Here is a 21,758-nt window from a genome sequence, read left to right on the forward strand (position 1 = left end):
TAGTCATTGTGATAGTCTACAAGCCTCCGGATGCAACATCCCAGCAATTCCAGGAACAGCTGTTAAAAATTGACCACTGTCTGGAAAACCTTCCAGCTCCCGCACCCAACATCTTGCTCCTGGGGGATTTCAACTTAACGCACCTAAAATGGAGGAATATAGCAAATAATATTGTTGCAGTAATAACACCAGGAGGCAGCTCTGATGAAAACTCACACTCACACGAGCTTTTAAATCTCTGCACAAAATTCAATTTAAACCAGCAAATAATAGAGCCTACTAGACTGGAGAATACACTAGACCTCATCTTCACTAACAATGATGATCTGATAAGAAATATCACCATATCAAAAACAATATACTCAGATCACAACATAATTGAGGTTCAGTCATGTATGCGCGGAGCCCCAGACCGACATAATGAGATTAGTCACGAGGGAGCATTCACCAAATTCAACTTCAATAACAAAAACATAAAGTGGGACCAAGTAAACCAAGTCCTAACCGATATAAGCTGGGAAGATATACTAAGCAACACAGACCCCAACTTATGCCTAGAACAGATTAACTCGGTAGCACTCGATGTATGCACAAGGCTTATTCCTCTAAGAAAAAGGAGGAGTAGATGTAAAACAGAAAGAGACAGGCGCTCCCTTTACAGGCGACGGAAAAGAATAACAGAGCGGCTAAAAGAGGTCAATATATCTGAAATGCGTAGGGAGACACTGGTCAGAGAAATAGCAAGCATCGAACTTAAGCTAAAAGAATCCTTTAGGAGTCAGGAATCGCGGGAAGAACTAAAAGCCATAAATGAAATCGAAAGAAACCCAAAGTATTTCTTCTCCTATGCCAAATCAAAATCGAGAACAACGTCCAGTATTGGGCCCCTACTTAAACAAGATGGGTCCTACACAGATGACAACAAGGAAATGAGTGAGCTACTCAAGTCCCAATATGACTCAGTTTTTAGCAAGCCGCTAACCAGACTGAGAGTCGAAGATCAAAATGAATTTTTTATGAGAGAGCCACAAAATTTGATTAACACAAGCCTATCCGATGTTATCCTGACGCCAAATGACTTCGAACAGGCGATAAATGACATGCCCATGCACTCTGCCCCAGGGCCAGACTCATGGAACTCTGTGTTCATCAAGAACTGCAAGAAGCCCCTATCACGAGCCTTTTCCATCCTATGGAGAGGGAGCATGGACACGGGGGTCGTCCCACAGTTACTAAAAACAACAGACATAGCCCCACTCCACAAAGGGGGCAGTAAAGCAACAGCAAAGAACTACAGACCAATAGCACTAACATCCCATATCATAAAAATCTTTGAAAGGGTCCTAAGAAGCAAGATCAGCACGCATCTAGAAACCCATCAGTTACACAACCCAGGGCAACATGGGTTTAGAACAGGTCGCTCCTGTCTGTCTCAACTATTGGACCACTACGACAAGGTCCTAAATGCACTAGAAGACAAAAAGAATGCAGATGTAATATATACAGACTTTGCAAAAGCCTTCGACAAGTGTGACCATGGCGTAATAGCGCACAAAATGCGTGCTAAAGGAATAACAGGAAAAGTCGGTCGATGGATCTATAATTTCCTCACTAACAGAACACAGAGAGTAGTCGTCAACAGAGTAAAGTCCGAGGCAGCTACAGTGAAAAGCTCTGTTCCACAAGGCACAGTACTCGCTCCCATCTTGTTCCTCGTCCTTATATCCGACATAGACAAGGATGTCAGCCACAGCACCGTGTCTTCCTTTGCAGATGACACCCGAATCTGCATGACAGTGTCTTCCATTGCAGACACTGCAAAGCTCCAGGCGGACATCAACCAAATCTTTCAGTGGGCTGCAGAAAACAATATGAAGTTCAACGATGAGAAATTTCAATTACTCAGATATGGTAAACATGAGGAAATTAAATCTTCATCAGAGTACAAAACAAATTCTGGCCACAAAATAGAGCGAAACACCAACGTCAAAGACCTGGGAGTGATCATGTCGGAGGATCTCACCTTCAAGGACCATAACACTGTATCAATCGCATCTGCTAGAAAAATGACAGGATGGATAATGAGAACCTTCAAAACTAGGGAGGCCAAGCCCATGATGACACTCTTCAGGTCACTTGTTCTATCTAGGCTGGAATATTGCTGCACACTAACAGCACCTTTCAAGGCAGGTGAAATTGCCGACCTAGAAAATGTACAGAGAACTTTCACGGCGCGCATAACGGAGATAAAACACCTCAATTATTGGGAGCGCTTGAGGTTCCTAAACCTGTATTCCCTGGAACGCAGGAGGGAGAGATACATGATTATATACACCTGGAAAATCCTAGAGGGACTAGTACCGAACTTGCACACGAAAATCACCCACTACGAAAGCAAAAGTTGTGTAGGCTACACACCGTGTACATCACTACACCACCAGGCTACACACCATGTACTTCACTAAATTATACACCGTGTACTTCACCAGGCTACACACCGTGTGCTTCACTAGGCTACACACTGCGTAGGCTATACACCGTGTACTTCACTATGCTACACACCGTGTACTTCACTAGACTACCCACCGTGTAGGGTACACACCGTGTACTTCACTACGCTACATACCGTGTACTTCACTAGACTACCCACCGTGTAGGGTACACACCGTGTACTTCACTAGGGTACACACCATGTACCTCACTAAGCTACTCACCGTGAACTTCACCAGGATACACACCGTATACTTCACTAGACTACAAACCGTGTAGGATACACACCATGTACATCATTAGGCTACACACCGTGTACTTCACTAGGCTACACACCGTGTGCTTCACTAGGCTACACACCGTGTGCTTCACTAGGCTACACACCGTGTACTTCACTAGGCTACACACCGTGTGCTTCACTAGGCTACACACCGTGTGCTTCACTAGGCTACACACTGTGTAGGCTACAAAGCGTGTACTTCACCAGGCTACACACTGTGTACTTAAGACTACACACCGTGTACTTCACTAGGCTACACACTGTGTACTTCACTAGGCTACACACCGTGTACTTCAATAGGCTACACACCGTGTAGGCTACACACCGTGTACTTCAGGCTACACACCGTGTACTTCAGGCTACACACCGTGTACTTTGCTAGGCTACACATCGTGTACTTCACTAGGATACACACTGTACTTCACTAGGCTACACACCGTGTAGGCTACACACTGAGTACTTCAATAGGGTACACACCGTGTAAGTTACACACCATTTACTTCACCAGGCTACGCCGTGTACTTCACTAAGCTACACACCGTGTGCTTCACTAGACTACACACCGTGTAGGTTACATACCTTGTCTTCACCAGGCTACACACCGTGTACTTAAATAGGCTACACACCGTGTACTTCACCAGGCTACACACCATATACATCACTGCACCAGGCTACACACTGTGTACTTCATTAGGCTACACACCGTGTACTTCACTAGGCTACAAACTGTGTACTTAGGCTACTAGGCTACACACCGTGTACTTCACCAGGCTACACACCGTGTGCTTCACCAGGCTACACACCGTGTGCTTCACCAGGCTACACACCATGCACATCACTGCACCAGGCTACACACCGTGTACTTCACTAGGCTACACACCGTGTACTTCACTAGAGTACACACCGTGTACTTCACTAGGCTACACACCGTGTCGGCTACACACTGTCTAGGCTACACACCGTGTACTTCACTAGGCTACACATCGTGTACTTCACTAGGCTACACATCGTGTACTTCACAAGGTTTCACAACGTGTAGGCTACACACCGTGTACTTCACTAGGCTACAGTGTAGGCTACACACCGTGTACTTCAGGCTACACCGTGTACTTCACTAGGCTACACACCGTGTAATTCACTAGGATACACACTGTGTACTTCTCAAGGCCACACACAGTGTACTTCACTAGGCTACAGTGTAGGCTACACACCGTGTACTTCAGACTACACCGTGTACTTCACTAGGCTACACACCGTGTGCTTCACTAGGCTACTCACCGTGTGGGCGACACACCGTGTACTTCACTAGGATACACACTGTGTACTTCTCTAGGCTACACACCGTGTGCTTCACTAGGCTACTCACCGTGTGGGCGACACACCGTGTACTTCACTAGGCTACACACCGTGTGCTTCACTAGGTTACACACCGTGTACTTCACTAGGCTACACACCGTGTGCTTCACTAGGCTACTCACCGTGTGGGCTACACAGCGTGTAGGCTACATACCGTGTACTTCACTAGGCTACACACCGTGTACTTCACTAGGCTACACACCGTGTACTTCTCCAGGCTACACACCGTGTACTTCGCTAGGCTACACACCGTGTACTTCACTAGGCTACACACCGTGTACTTCACTAGGCTACACACCAAGTACTTCACCAGGCTACACACCGTGTACTTCACTAGGCAACATTGTACTTCACTAGGCTACACACCGTGTACTTCACTAGGCTACACACCGTGTACTTCACCAGGCTACACACACCGTGTAGGCAACACACCGTGTACTTCACTAGGCTACACACCGTGTACTTCACTGTACACACAATGTACATCACTAGGCTACACACCGTGTACTTCACTAGGTTACACACAATGTACATCACTAGGCTACACACCGTGTACTTCACTAGGCTACACATCCGTGTACACACTGTGTAGGCTACACACCGTGTACTTCACTACACCACCAGGCTACACACCATGTACTTCACTAGGCTACACACCATGTACTTCACTAGGCTACACACCGTGTACTTCACTAGGATACACACTGCGTAGGCTACACACCGTGTACTTCACTACGCTACTACCGTGTACTTCACTAGACTACCCACCGTGTAGGGTACACACCGTGTACTTCACTACGCTACATACCGTGTACTTCACTAGACTACCCACCGTGTAGGGTACACACCGTGTACTTCACTAGGCTACACACCGTGTACTTCACTAGGCTACACACCGTGAACTTCACTAGGCTACACACCGTATACTTCACTAGGCTACCGTGTAGGATACACACCATGTACATCATTAGGCTACACACCGTGTACCTCTCTAGGCTACACACCGTGTGCTTTACTAGGCTACACACCGTGTACTTCACTAGGCTACACACCGTGTACTTCACTAGGCTACACACCGTGTAATTCACTAAGCTACACACCGTGTGCTTCACTAGACTACACACCGTGTAGGCTACACGTGTACTTCACTAAACTACACACCGTGTAGGCTACACACCGTGTACATCACTAGGCTACACACCTTGAACTTAACTAGGCTACACACCGTGTACTTCACTAGGCTACACACCGTGTAGGCTACACACCGTGTACTTGAGGCTACACACCGTGTACTTCAGGTTACACACCATGTACTTTGCTAGGCTACACATCGTGTACTTCACTAGGATACACACTGTGTACTTCACTAGGCTACACACCATGTAGGCTACACACTGACTACTTCAATAGGATACACACCGTGTAAGTTACACACCATTTACTTCAGGCTACGCCGTGTAATTCACTAAGCTACACACCGTGTGCTTCACTAGACTACACACCGTGTAGGCTACATACCTTGTCTTCACCAGGCTACACACCTTGCACTTCACTAGGCTACACACCGTGTACTTCACCAGGCTACACACCGTGTAGTTCACTAGGCTACACACCGTGTACTTCACCAGGTTACAGACCATGTACTTCACTAGGCTACACACCGTGTACTTCACTAGGCTACACACCGTGTACTTCACTAGGCTACACACCGTGTACTTCTCCAGGCTACACACCGTGTAGGCTACACTGTACTTCACCAGGCTACACACTGTACTTCACTAGGCTACACACCGTGTACTTCACTAGGCTACACACTGTGTACTTCACTAGGCTGCACACCGTGTAGGCTACACACTGTGTACTTCAAAAGGATACACACAGTGTACTTCACTAGGCTACACAATGTGTACATCACTAGGTTACACACCGTGTACTTCACAAGGTTTCACAACATGTAGGCTACAAACCGTGTACTTCACTAGGCTACAGTGTAGGCTACACACCGTGTACTTCAGACTACACCGTGTACTTCACTAGGCTACACACCGTGTACTTCACTAGGATAGTGCTACACACACGTGTACTTCACTAGGCTACAGTGTAGGCTACACAGCGTGCACTTACACAAGGCTACACACCGTGTAGGCTACACAGTGTACTTCACTAGGCTACACACTGTGTACGTCACTAGGCTACACACCGTGTACTTCTCCAGGCTACACACCGTGTAGGCTACACTGTACTTCACCAGGCTACACACTGTGTACTTCACTAGGCTACACACCGTGTACTTCACTAGGCTACACACCGTGTACTTCACTAGGCTACACACCGTGTACTTCACCAGGCTACACACACCGTGTAGGCAACACACCGTGTACTTCACTAGGCTACACACCGTGTACTTCACTAGGCTACACACCGTGTACTTCTCCAGGCTACACACCGTGTACTTCGCTAGGCTACACACCGTGTACTTCACTAGGCTACACACCGTGTACTTCACCAGGCTACACACCATGTACTTAACCAGGCTACACACCGTGTACTTCACTAGGCAACAAACATTGTACTTCACTAGGCTACACACCGTGTACTTCACTAGGCTACACACCGTGTACTTCACCAGGCTACACACACCGTGTAGGCAACACACCGTGTACTTCACTAGGCTACACACCGTGTACTTCACTAGGCTACATACCGTGTAGGCTACACAGTGTGTAGGCTACACACCGTGTAGGCTACACACAGTGTACTTCACTAGGCTACAAACCGTGTAGGCTTCAAACTGTGTACTTCACGAGGCTACACACCATGTACTTCAGTAGGCTACACACCGTGTACTTCACTAGGCTACACACCTTGTAGGCTACAAAGTGTGTAGACTACACACCGTGTAGGCTACACAGTGTACTTCACCAGGCTAAACACCGTGTAGGCTACACACCATGTGCTTCAGGCTAGACACCGTGTACTTCAGGCTACACATCGTGTAGGCTACAATGTGTACTTCAGGCTACACACAGTGTACTTCACCAGGCTACACACCGTGGAGGCTACACACCATGTACTTCAGTAGGCTACACACCCTGTACTTCATTCGGCTACACACCGTGTAGGTTACACACCGAGTATGCTACACACCGTGTACGCTACACACTGTGTAGGCTACACACCGTGCACTTCAGTAGGCTACACACCGTGTAGGCTACACACCGTGTACTTACACAAGGCTACACACCGTGTAGGCTACACACTGTGTACTTCAAAAGGCTACACACCGTGTAGGCTACACACTGTGTACTTCAAAAGGCTACACACCGTGTAGGCTACACACTGTGTACTTCAAAAGGCTACACACCGTGAACTTCACTAGGCTACACACCGTGTACTTCACAAGGTTTCACACCGTGTAGGCTACACACCGTGTACTTCACTAGGCTACACACCGTGTATTTCACTAGGCTACACACCGTGTACTTCACTAGGCTACACACCGTGTACTTCACCAGGACTACACACCGTGTACTTCTAGGCTACACCGTGTACTTCACTAGGCTACACACCGTGCACTTCACTAGGCTACACACCGTGTACCTCACTAGGCTACACACCGTGTGCTTCACTAGGCTACACACCGCGTACTTCACTAGGCTACACACCGTGTAGTTCACTAGGCTACACACCGTGTGCTTTAGCAGGCTACACACCTCATACTTCACTAGGCTACACACCGTGTACTTCACTAGGCCACACACAGTGTACTTCACTAGGCTACAGTGTAGGCTACACACCGTGTACTTCAGACTACACCGTGTACTTCACTAGGCTACACACCGTGTACTTCACTAGGATACACACTATGTACTTCCCCAGGCTACACACCGTGTGCTTTACTAGGCTACACACCGTGTACTTCACTAGGCTACACACCGTGTACTTCACTAGGCTACACACCGTGTACTTCACTAGGCTACACACCGTGTACTTCACTAGGCTACACACCGTGTACTTCACTAGGCTACACACCGTGTACTTCACTAGGCTACACACCGTGTACATCACTACAAGACTAGGCTGTACACCGTGTAGTTAACTAGGCTACACACCGTGTACTTCACTAGGCTACACACCGTGTACTTCACTAGGCTACACACCGTGTACTTCACTAGGCTACACAACGTGTAGGTTACACACCATGTACTTCACTAGGCTACACACCATGTACTTCACTAGGCTACACACCGTGTACTTCACTAGGCTACACACCGTGTACTTCACTAGGCTACACACCGTGTACTTCACTAGGCTACACACCGTGTACTTCACTAGGCTACACACCGTGTACTTCACTAGGCTACACACCGTGTACTTCACTAGGCTACACACCGTGTACTTCACTAGGCTACACACCGTGTACTTCACTAGGCTACACACCGTGTACTTCACTAGGCTACACACCGTGTACTTCACTAGGCTACACACCGTGTGCTTCACTAGGCTACACACCGTGTAGGCTACACACCGTGTAGGCTACACACAGTGTAATTCATTAGGCTACACACCGTGTACTTCACTAGGCTACACACCGTGTAGGCTACACACCGTGTACTTCACTAGGCTACACACCGTGTTATTCACTACAACACCAGGCTACACAGCGTGTAAGCTACACACCGTGTACTTCACCAGGCTACACACCGTGTACTTCACTAGGCTACACACCGTGTAATTCACAACACCAGGCTACACAGCGTGTAAGCTACACAGTGTGTAAGCTACATACTGTGTACTTCACCAGGCTACACACCGTGTACTTCACTAGGCTACACATTGTGTACTTCACTAGGCTACACACCGTGTACTTCTCGAGGCTACACACCGTGTAGGCTACACTGTACTTCATCGGGCTACACACTGTGTGCATCACTAGGCTACACACCGTGTATTTCACTAGGCTACACACCGTGTACTTCACTAGGCTACACACCGTGTACTTCACCAGGCTACTCACACCGTGTAGGCAACACACTGTGTACTTCACTAGGCTACACACCGTGTACTTCACTAGGCTACATACTAGGCTACACATAGTGTTGGCTACACACGTGTACTTCACTGGGCTACAAACCGTGTAGGCTTCAAACTGTGTACTTCACCAGGCTACACACTGTGTAGGCTACACACCGTGTACTTCAGTAGGCTACACACCGTGTACTTCACCAGGCTACACACCGTGTAGGCTTGTACTAGGCTACACACCGTGTACTTAAACACGTGTAGGCTACACACCATGTACTTCACTAGGCTACACACCGTGTACTTCACTAGGCTACACACCGTGTGCTTCACCAGGCTACACACCGTGTACTTCACTAGGCTACACACCGTGTGCTTCACTAGGCTACACACCAGGCTACACACCGTGTAGGCTACACACGTGTAGGCTACAGACCGTGCACTTAGGCTACACACCGTGTAGGCTACACTGTACTTCACCAGGCTACACACAGTGTACTTCATTCGGCTACACACCGTGTACTACACACACGTGTATTTCACCAGGCTACAAACCGTGCACTTCACTAGGCTACACACCGTGTAGGCTACACACCGTGTACTTCACAAGGCTACGTGTACACACAGTGTACTTCACTAGGCTACACACCGTGTACTTCACTAGGCTACACACCGTGTACTTCACCAGGCTACACACCGTGTACTTCACTAGGCTACACACCTTGAACTTAACTAGGCTACACACCGTGTACGTCACTAGGCTACACACTGTGTACTTCACCAGGCTACACACCGTGTACTTCACTAGGCTACACACTGTGTACTTCACCAGGCTACACCGTGGAGGCTACACACCATGTACTTCAGTAGGCTACACACCGTGTACTTCATTCGGCTACACACAGTGTATTTCACCAGGCTGCATACTGTGTACCTCTCTAGGCTACACACCGTGTGCTTCACTAGGCTACACACCGTGTACTTCACTAGGCTACACACCGTGTACTTCACTAGGCTACACACCGTGTACTTAACTAGGCTACACACCGTGTACTTCACTAGGCTACACGCCGTGTACTTCACCAGGTTACAGACCGTGTACTTCACTAGGCTACACACCGTGTACTTCACTAGGCTACACACCGTGTACTTCACTAGGCTACACACCGTGTACTTCACTAGGCTACACACCGTGTAGGCTACACACCGTGTATGCTACACACCGTGTAGTTCACTTGGCTACACACCGTGTACTTCACTAGGCTACACACAGTGTACTTCACTAGGCTACACACCGAGTACTTCACTAGGCTACACACCGTGTACATCACACTAGGCTACACACCGTGTACATCACTATAACACGAGGCTACACACCGTGTGCATACTATAACACTAGGCTACACACCGTGTACATCACACAAGGCTACACACCGTGTACATCACTATAACACTAGGCTACACACCGTGTACATCACTACAACACCAGGCTACACACCGTGTACATCACTATAACACTAGGCTACACACCGTGTACATCACTATAACACGAGGCTACACACCGTGTGCATCACAACACTAGGTTACACACCGTGTACATCACTATAACACTAGGCTACACACCGTGTACATCACTATAACACTAGGCTACACGCCGTGTACATCAATATAACACTAGGCTACACACCGTGTACATCACTTCAACACTAGGGTACACACCGTGTATATCACTATAACACTAGGCTACACACCGTGTACATCATTATAACACTAGGCTACACACCGTGTTCATCACTATAACACTAGGCTACACACCGTGTACATCAAAACACTAGGCTACACATCGTGTACATCAAAACACTTGGCTACACACCGTGTACATCAGTGCAACACTAGGCTACACATCGTGTACTTCTCCAGGCTACACACCGTGTACATCACTATAACACTAGTTTTCACACCATGTACATCACAACACTAGGCTACACACCGTGTACATCACTACAACACTATGCTACACACCGTGTACATCATTCCAACACTAGGCTACCCACCGTGTACATCACTACAACACTAGGCTACCCACCGTGTACATCACTACAACACTAGGCTACACACCGTGTACATCACTACAACACTAGGCTACATGCTGTGTGCATCACTACAACACTAGGCTGCACACCGTGACTATTGAGGAAAATTAAAGCACATGGAATAGGAGGAGAAATTTTTTCCTGGATAGAGGCATGGTTGACAAATAGGCAGCAGAGAGTTTGCATAAATGGGGAGAAATCAGAGTGGGGAAGCGTCACGAGCGGTGTTCCACAGGGGTCAGTGTTGGGCCCCCTGCTGTTCACAATCTACATAAACGACATAGATGAGGGCATAAAGAGCGACATCGGCAAGTTTGCCGATGACGCCAAAATAGGCCGTCGAATTCATTCTGACGAGGACATTCGAGCACTCCAGGAAGATTTGAATAGACTGATGCAGTGGTCGGAGAAGTGGCAGATGCAGTTTAATATAGACAAATGCAAAGTTCTAAATGTTGGACAGGACAATAACCATGCCACATATAAACTAAATAATGTAGATCTTAATATTACGGATTGCGAAAAAGATTTAGGAGTTCTGGTTAGCAGTAATCTGAAACCAAGACAACAGTGCATAAGTGTTCGCAATAAAGCTAATAGAATCCTTGGCTTCATATCAAGAAGCATAAATAATAGGAGTCCTCAGGTTGTTCTTCAACTCTATACATCCTTGGTTAGGCCTCATTTAGATTATGCTGCACAGTTTTGGTCACCGTATTACAGAATGGATATAAATTCTCTGGAAAATGTACAAAGGAGGATGACAAAGTTGATCCCATGTATCAGAAACCTTCCCTATGAGGATAGACTGAGGGCCCTGAAACTGCACTCTCTAGAAAGACGTAGAATTAGGGGGGATATGATTGAGGTGTATAAATGGAAGACAGGAATAAATAAAGGGGATGTAAATAGTGTGCTGAAAATATCTAGCCTAGACAGGACTCGCAGCAATGGTTTTAAGTTGGAAAAATTCAGATTCAGGAAGGATATAGGAAAGTACTGGTTTGGTAATAGAGTTGTGGATGAGTGGAACAAACTCCCAAGTACCGTTATAGAGGCCAGAACGTTGTGTAGCTTTAAAAATAGGTTGGATAAATACATGAGTAGATGTGGGTGGGTGTGAGTTAGACCTGATAGCTTGTGCTACCAGGTCGGTTGCCGTGTTCCTCCCTTAAGTCAATGTGACCTGACCTGACTAGGTTGGGTGCATTGGCTTAAGCCGGTAGGAGACTTGGACCTGCCTCGCATGGGCCAGTAGGCCTTCTGCAGTGTTCCTTCGTTCTTATGTTCTTATGTTCTTATCACAACACTAGGTATACACACTATGTACATCACTATAACACTAGGCTACACACCGTGTACATCACTACAACACTAGGCTTCACACCGTGTGCATCACTACAACACTAGGCTACACACCATGTGCATACTACAACACTAGGTCACACCGTGTACATCACTGCAACACTAGGTCACACACCGTGTACATCACAACACTAGGCTGCACACCGTGTACTTCACTATAACACTAGTCTACACACCGTGTAGGCTACGCACCGTGTACAACACTAGTCTACACACCGTGTACTTCACTATAACACTAGGCTACACACCGTGTAGGCTACACACCGTGTACTTCACAATACTAGGCTACACACCGTGTACATCACTAGAACACTAGGCTACACACCGTGTACATCACTGCAACACTAGGCTACACACCGTGTACATCACTATAACACTAGGCTACACACCGTGTAGGCTACACACCGTGTACATCACAATACTAGGCTACACACCGTGTACATCACAACACTAGGCTACACACCGTGTACATCACTGCAACACTAGGCTACACACCGTGTACATCACTATAACACTAGGCTACACACCGTGTACATCACTATAACACTAGGCTACACACCGTGTACATCACTGCAACACTAGGCGACACACCGTGTACATCACTGTAACACTAGGCTACACACCGTGTAGGCAGCACACCATGTACATCAGTATAACACTAGGCTATACACCGTGTAGGCTACACCCCGTGTACATCACTCTAACACTAGGCTACACACCGTGTAGGCTACACACCGTGAACATCATTATAACACTAGGCTACACACCGTGTACATCACTATAACACTAGGCTACACACCGTGTACTTCACTATAACACTGGGCTACACACCGTGTACATCACTATAACACTAGGCTACACACCGTGTACATCACTATAACACTAAGCTACACACCGTGTACTTCACTATAACACTGGGCTACACACCGTGTACATCACTCTAACACTAGGCTACACACCGCGTAGGCTACACACCGTGAACATCACTATAACACTAGGCTACACACCGTGTACATCACTATAACACTAGGCTACACACCGTGTACTTCACTATAACACTGGCCTACACACCGTGTACATCACTATAACACTAGGCTGCACACCGTGTAGGCTATACACCGTGTACTTCACTACAACACTAAGCTACACACCGTGTACATCACTATAACACTAGGCTACACACCGTGTACATTACTATAACACTAGGCTACACACCGTGTACATCACTATAACACTAGGCTACACACCGTGTACATTACTATAACACTAGGCTACACACCGTGTACATCACTATAACACTAGGCTACACACCGTGTACATAACTATAACACTAGGCTACACACCGTGTACATCACTATAACACAAGGCTACACACTGTGTACATCACTAACACTAGGCTACACACCGTGTACATCACTATAACTCTTGGCTACACACTGTGTACATCACTATAACACTAGGCTACACACCGTGTACATCACTATAACACGAGGCTACACACCGTGTACATCACTATAACACTAGGCTACACACCGTGTACTTCACTATAACACTAGGCTACACACCGTGTACATCACTATAACACTAGGCTACACACCGTGTACATCACTATAACACTAGGCTACACACCGTGTACATCACTATAACACTTGGCTACACACCGTGTACATCACTATAACACTAGGCTACACACCATGTACATCACTATAACACTAGGCCACACACCGTGTACATCACTATAACACTAGGCTACACACCGTGTACATCACTAGGCTAACACCTAGGCTACACACCGTGTAGGCTACACACCGTGTACATCACTACCACACTAGGCTACACACCGTGTACATCACTATAACACTAGGCTACACACCGTGTACATCACTATAACACTAGGCTACACACCGTGTACATCACTATAACACTAGGCTACACACCGTGTACATCACTATAACACTAGGCTACACACCATGTACATCACTATAACACTAGGCTACACACCGTGTACATCACTATAACACTAGGCTACACACCGTGTACATCACTATAGCACTAGGCTACACACCGTGTACATCACCATAAATCTTGGCTACACACCGTGTACATCACTATAACACTAGGCTACACACCGTGTACATCACTATAACACTAGGCTACACACCGTGTACATCACTATAACACTAGGCTACACACCGTGTACATCACCATAACACTAGGCTACACACCGTGCACATCACTGTAGCACTAGGCTACACACCGTGTACATCACCATAACTCTTGGCTACACACCGTGTACATCATCTAACACTAGGCTATACACCATGTACATCACTATAACACTAGGCTACACACCGTGTACATCACTATAACACTAGGCTACACACCGTGTACATCACTATAACACTAGGCTACACACCGTGTACTTCACTATAACACTAGGCTACTCACCGTGTACTTCACTATAACACTAGGCTACACACCGTGTACTTCACTATAACACTATGCTACACACCGTGTACTTCACTATAACACTAGGCTACACACCGTGTACTTCACTATAACACTAGGCTACACACCGTGTACTTCACTATAACACTAGGCTACACACCGTGTACATCACTATAACACTAGGCTACACACCGTGTACATCACTATAACACTAGGCTACACACCGTGTACATCACTATAACACTAGGCTACACACCGTGTACATCACTATAACACTAGGCTACACACCGTGTACTTCACTATAACACTAGGCTACACACCATGTACTTCACTATAACACTAGGCTACACACCGTGTACATCACTATAACACTAGGCTACACACTGTGTACATCACTATAGCACTAGGCTGCACACCGTGTAGGCTACACACCGTGTACTTCACTACAACACTAAGCTACACACCGTGTACATCGCTATAACACTAGGCTACACACCGTGTACATCACTATAACAGTAGGCTACACACCGTGTACATTACTATAACACTAGGCTACACACCGTGTACATCACTATAACAGTAGGCTACACACCGTGTACATTACTATAACACTAGGCTACACACCGTGTACATCACTATAACACTAGGCTGCACACCGTGTACATAACTATAACACTAGGCTACACACCGCATACATCACTATAACACTAGGCTACACACTGTGTACATCACTAACACTAGGCTACACACCGTGTACATCACTATAACTCTTGGCTACACACCGTGTACATCACTATAACACTAGGCTACACACCGTGTACATCACTATAACACGAGGCTACACACCGTGTACATCACTATAACACTAGGCTACACACCGTGTACTTCACTATAACACTAGGCTACACACCGTGTACATCACTATAACACTAGGCTACACACCGTGTACATCACTATAACACTAGGCTACACACCGTGTACATCACTATAACACTTGGCTACACACCGTGTACATCACTATAACACTAGGCTACACACCATGTACATCACTATAACACTAGGCCACACACCGTGTACATCACTATAACACTAGGCTACACACCGTGTACATCACTATAACACTAGGCTACACACCGTGTACTTCACTATAACACTAGGCTACACACAGTGTACATCACTATAGCACTAGGCTACACACCGTGTACATCACGATAACTCTTGGCTACACACCGTGTACATCACTATAACACTAGGCTACACACCGTGTACATCACTATAACACTAGGCTACACACCGTGTACATCACTATAGCACTAGGCTACACACCGTGTACATCACTATAACACTAGGCTACACACCATGTACATCACTATAACACTAGGCTACACACCGTGTACATCACTATAACACTAGGCTACACACCATGTACATCACTATAGCACTAGGCTACACACCGTGTACATCACCATAACTCTTGGCTACACACCGTGTACATCACTATAACACTAGGCTACACACCGTGTGCATCACTATAACACTAGGCTACACACCGTGTACATCACTATAACACTAGGCTACACACCGTGTACATCACTATAACACTAGGCTACACACCGTGTACATCACCATAACACTAGGCTACACACCGTGTACATCACTATAGCACTAGGCTACACACCGTGTACATCATAACTCTTGGCTACACACCGTGTACATCACTATAACACTAGGCTACACACCGTGTACATCACTATAACACTAGGCTACACACCGTGTACATCACTATAACACTAGGCTACACACCGTGTACATCACTATAACACTAGGTTACACACCGTGTACATCACTAGAACACTAGGCTACACACCGTGTACATCACTATAACACTAGGCTACACACCATGTACATCACTATAACACTAGGCTACACACCGTGTACATCACTATAACACTAGGCTACACACCGTGTACATCACTATAGCACTAGGCTACACACCGTGTACATCACCATAACTCTTGGCTACACACCGTGTACATCACTATAACACTAGGCTACACACCGTGTACATCACTATAACACTAGGCTACACACCGTGTACATCACTATAACACTAGGCTACACACCGTGTACATCACCATAACACTAGGCTACACACCGTGTACATCACTATAGCACTAGGCTACACACCGTGTACATCATAACTCTTGGCTACACACCGTGTACATCACTATAACACTAGGCTACACACCGTGTACATCACTATAACACTAGGCTACACACCGTGTACATCACTATAACACTAGGCTACACACCGTGTACATCACTATAACACTAGGTTACACACCGTGTACATCACTATAACACTAGGCTACACACCGTGTACATCACTATAACACTAGGCTACACACCATGTACATCACTATAACACTAGGCTACACACCGTGTACATCACTATAACACTAGGCTACACACCGTGTACATCACTATAGCACTAGGCTACACACCGTGTACATCACCATAACTCTTGGCTACACACCGTGTACATCACTATAACACTAGGCTACACACCGTGTACATCACTATAACACTAGGCTACACACCGTGTACATCACAATAACACTAGGCTACACACCGTGTACATCACTATAACACTTGGCTACACACCGTGTACATCACTATAACACTAGGCTACACACCATGTACATCACTATAACACTAGGCCACACACCGTGTACATCACTATAACACTAGGCTACACACCGTGTACATCACTATAACACTAGGCTACACACCGTGTACTTCACTATAACACTAGGCTACACACCGTGTAGGCTACACACCGTGTACATCAGTATAACACTAGGCTACACACCGTGTACATCACTATAACACTAGGCTACACACCGTGTACATCACTATAACACTAGGCTACACACCGTGTACATCACTATAACACTAGGCTACACACCGTGTACATCACTATAACACTAGGCTACACACCATGTACATCACTATAACACTAGGCTACACACCGTGTACATCACTATAACACTAGGCTACACACCGTGTACATCACTATAGCACTAGGCTACACACCGTGTACATCACCATAACTCTTGGCTACACACCGTGTACATCACTATAACACTAGGCTACACACCGTGTACATCACTATAACACTAGGCTACACACCGTGTACATCACCATAACACTAGGCTACACACCGTGTACATCACTGTAGCACTAGGCTACACACCGTGTACATCACCATAACTCTTGGCTACACACCGTGTACATCATCTAACACTAGGCTACACACCATGTACATCACTATAACACTAGGCTACACACCGTGTACATCACTATAACACTAGGCTACACACCGTGTACATCACTATAACACTAGGCTACACACCGTGTACTTCACTATAACACTAGGCTACACACCGTGTACTTCACTATAACACTAGGCTACACACCGTGTACTTCACTATAACACTATGCTACACACCGTGTACTTCACTATAACACTAGGCTACACACCGTGTACTTCACTATAACACTAGGCTACACACCGTGTACTTCACCATAACACTAGGCTACACACCGTGTACATCACTATAACACTAGGCTACACACCGTGTACATCACTATAACACTAGGCTACACACCGTGTACATCACTATAACACTAGGCTACACACCGTGTACATCAGTATAACACTAGGCTACACACCGTGTACTTCACTATAACACTAGGCTACACACCTTGTACTTCACTATAACACTAGGCTACACACCGTGTACATCACTATAACACTAGGCTACACACTGTGTACATCACTATAGCACTAGGCTGCACACCGTGTAGGCTACACACCGTGTACTTCACTACAACACTAAGCTACACACCGTGTACATCGCTATAACACTAGGCTACACACCGTGTACATCACTATAACACTAGGCTACACACCGTGTACATCACTATAACAGTAGGCTACACACCGTGTACATTACTATAACACTAGGCTACACACCGTGTACATCACTATAACACTAGGCTGCACACCGTGTACATAACTATAACACTAGGCTACACACCGCATACATCACTATAACACTAGGCTACACACTGTGTACATCACTAACACTAGGCTACACACCGTGTACATCACTATAACTCTTGGCTACACACCGTGTACATCACTATAACACTAGGCTACACACCGTGTACATCACTATAACACGAGGCTACACACCGTGTACATCACTATAACACTAGGCTACACACCGTGTACTTCACTATAACACTAGGCTACACACCGTGTACATCACTATAACACTAGGCTACACACCGTGTACATCACTATAACACTAGGCTACACACCTTGTACATCACTATAACACTTGGCTACACACCGTGTACATCACTATAACACTAGGCTACACACCATGTACATCACTATAACACTAGGCCACACACCGTGTACATCACTATAACACTAGGCTACACACCGTGTACATCACTATAACACTAGGCTACACACCGTGTACTTCACTATAACACTAGGCTACACACCGTGTACATCACTATAGCACTAGGCTACACACCGTGTACATCACGATAACTCTTGGCTACACACCGTGTACATCACTATAACACTAGGCTACACACCGTGTACATCACTATAACACTAGGCTACACACCGTGTACATCACTATAGCACTAGGCTACACACCGTGTACATCACTATAACGCTAGGCTACACACCATGTACATCACTATAACACTAGGCTACACACCGTGTACATCACTATAACACTAGGCTACACACCATGTACATCACTATAGCACTAGGCTACACACCGTGTACATCACCATAACTCTTGGCTACACACCGTGTACATCACTATAACACTAGGCTACACACCGTGTGCATCACTATAACACTAGGCTACACACCGTGTACATCACTATAACACTAGGCTACACACCATGTACATCACTATAACACTAGGCTACACACCGTGTACATCACCATAACACTAGGCTACACACCGTGTACATCACTATAACACTAGGTTACACACCGTGTACATCACTATAACACTAGGCTACACACCGTGTACATCACTATAACACTAGGCTACACACCATGTACATCACTATAACACTAGGCTACACACCGTGTACATCACTATAACACTAGGCTACACACCGTGTACATCACTATAGCACTAGGCTACTCACCGTGTACATCACCATAACTCTTGGCTACACACCGTGTACATCACTATAACACTAGGCTACACACCGTGTACTTCACTATAACACTAGGCTACACACCGTGTACATCACTATAACACTAGGCTACACACCGTGTACATCACCATAACACTAGGCTACACACCGTGTACATCACTATAGCACTAGGCTACACACCGTGTACATCATAACTCTTGGCTACACACCGTGTACATCACTATAACACTAGGCTACACACCGTGTACATCACTATAACACTAGGCTACACACCGTGTACATCACTATAACACTAGGCTACATACCGTGTACATCACTGTAACACTAGGCTACACACCGTGTACTTCACTATAACACTAGGCTACACACCGTGTACTTCACTATAACACTAGGCTACACACCGTGTACTCCACTATAACACTAGGCTACACACCGTGTACTTCACTATAACACTAGGCTACACACCGTGTACTTCACTATAACACTAGGCTACACACCGTGTACTCCACTATAACACTAGGCTACACACCGTGTACTTCACTATAACACTAGGCTACACACCGTGTACTTCACTATAACACTAGGCTACACACCGTGTACTTCACTATAACACTAGGCTACACACCGTGTACTTCACTATAACACTAGGCTACACACCGTGTACATCACTATAACACTAGGCTACACACCGTGTACATCACTATAGCACTAGGCTACACACCGTGTACATCACTATAACACTAGGCTACACACCGTGTACATCACTATAACACTAGGCTACACACCGTGTACATCACTATAACACTAGGCTACACACCGTGTACATCACTATAACACTAGGCTACACACCGTGTACATCACTATAACACTAGGCTACACACCGTGTACATCACTATAACACTAGGCTACACACCGTGTACATCACTATAGCACTAGGCTACACACCGTGTACATCACCATAACTCTTGGCTACACACCGTGTACATCACTATAACACTAGGCTACACACCGTGTACTTCACTATAACACTAGGCTACACACCGTGTACATCACTATAACACTAGGCTACACACCGTGTACATCACCATAACACTAGGCTACACACCGTGTACATCACAATAGCACTAGGCTACACACCGTGTACATCATAACTCTTGGCTACACACCGTGTACATCACTATAACACTAGGCTACACACCGTGTACATCACTATAACACTAGGCTACACACCGTGTACATCACTATAACACTAGGCTACATACCGTGTACATCACTGTAACACTAGGCTACACACCGTGTACTTCACTATAACACTAGGCTACACACCGTGTACTTCACTATAACACTAGGCTACACACCGTGTACTCCACTATAACAGTAGGCTACACACCGTGTACTTCACTATAACACTAGGCTACACACCGTGTACTTCACTATAA

The sequence above is a fragment of the Cherax quadricarinatus genome, chromosome 98 (assembly GCF_038502225.1).
Source record: "Cherax quadricarinatus isolate ZL_2023a chromosome 98, ASM3850222v1, whole genome shotgun sequence".
NCBI classification, from domain to species: Eukaryota; Metazoa; Arthropoda; class Malacostraca; order Decapoda; family Parastacidae; genus Cherax; species Cherax quadricarinatus.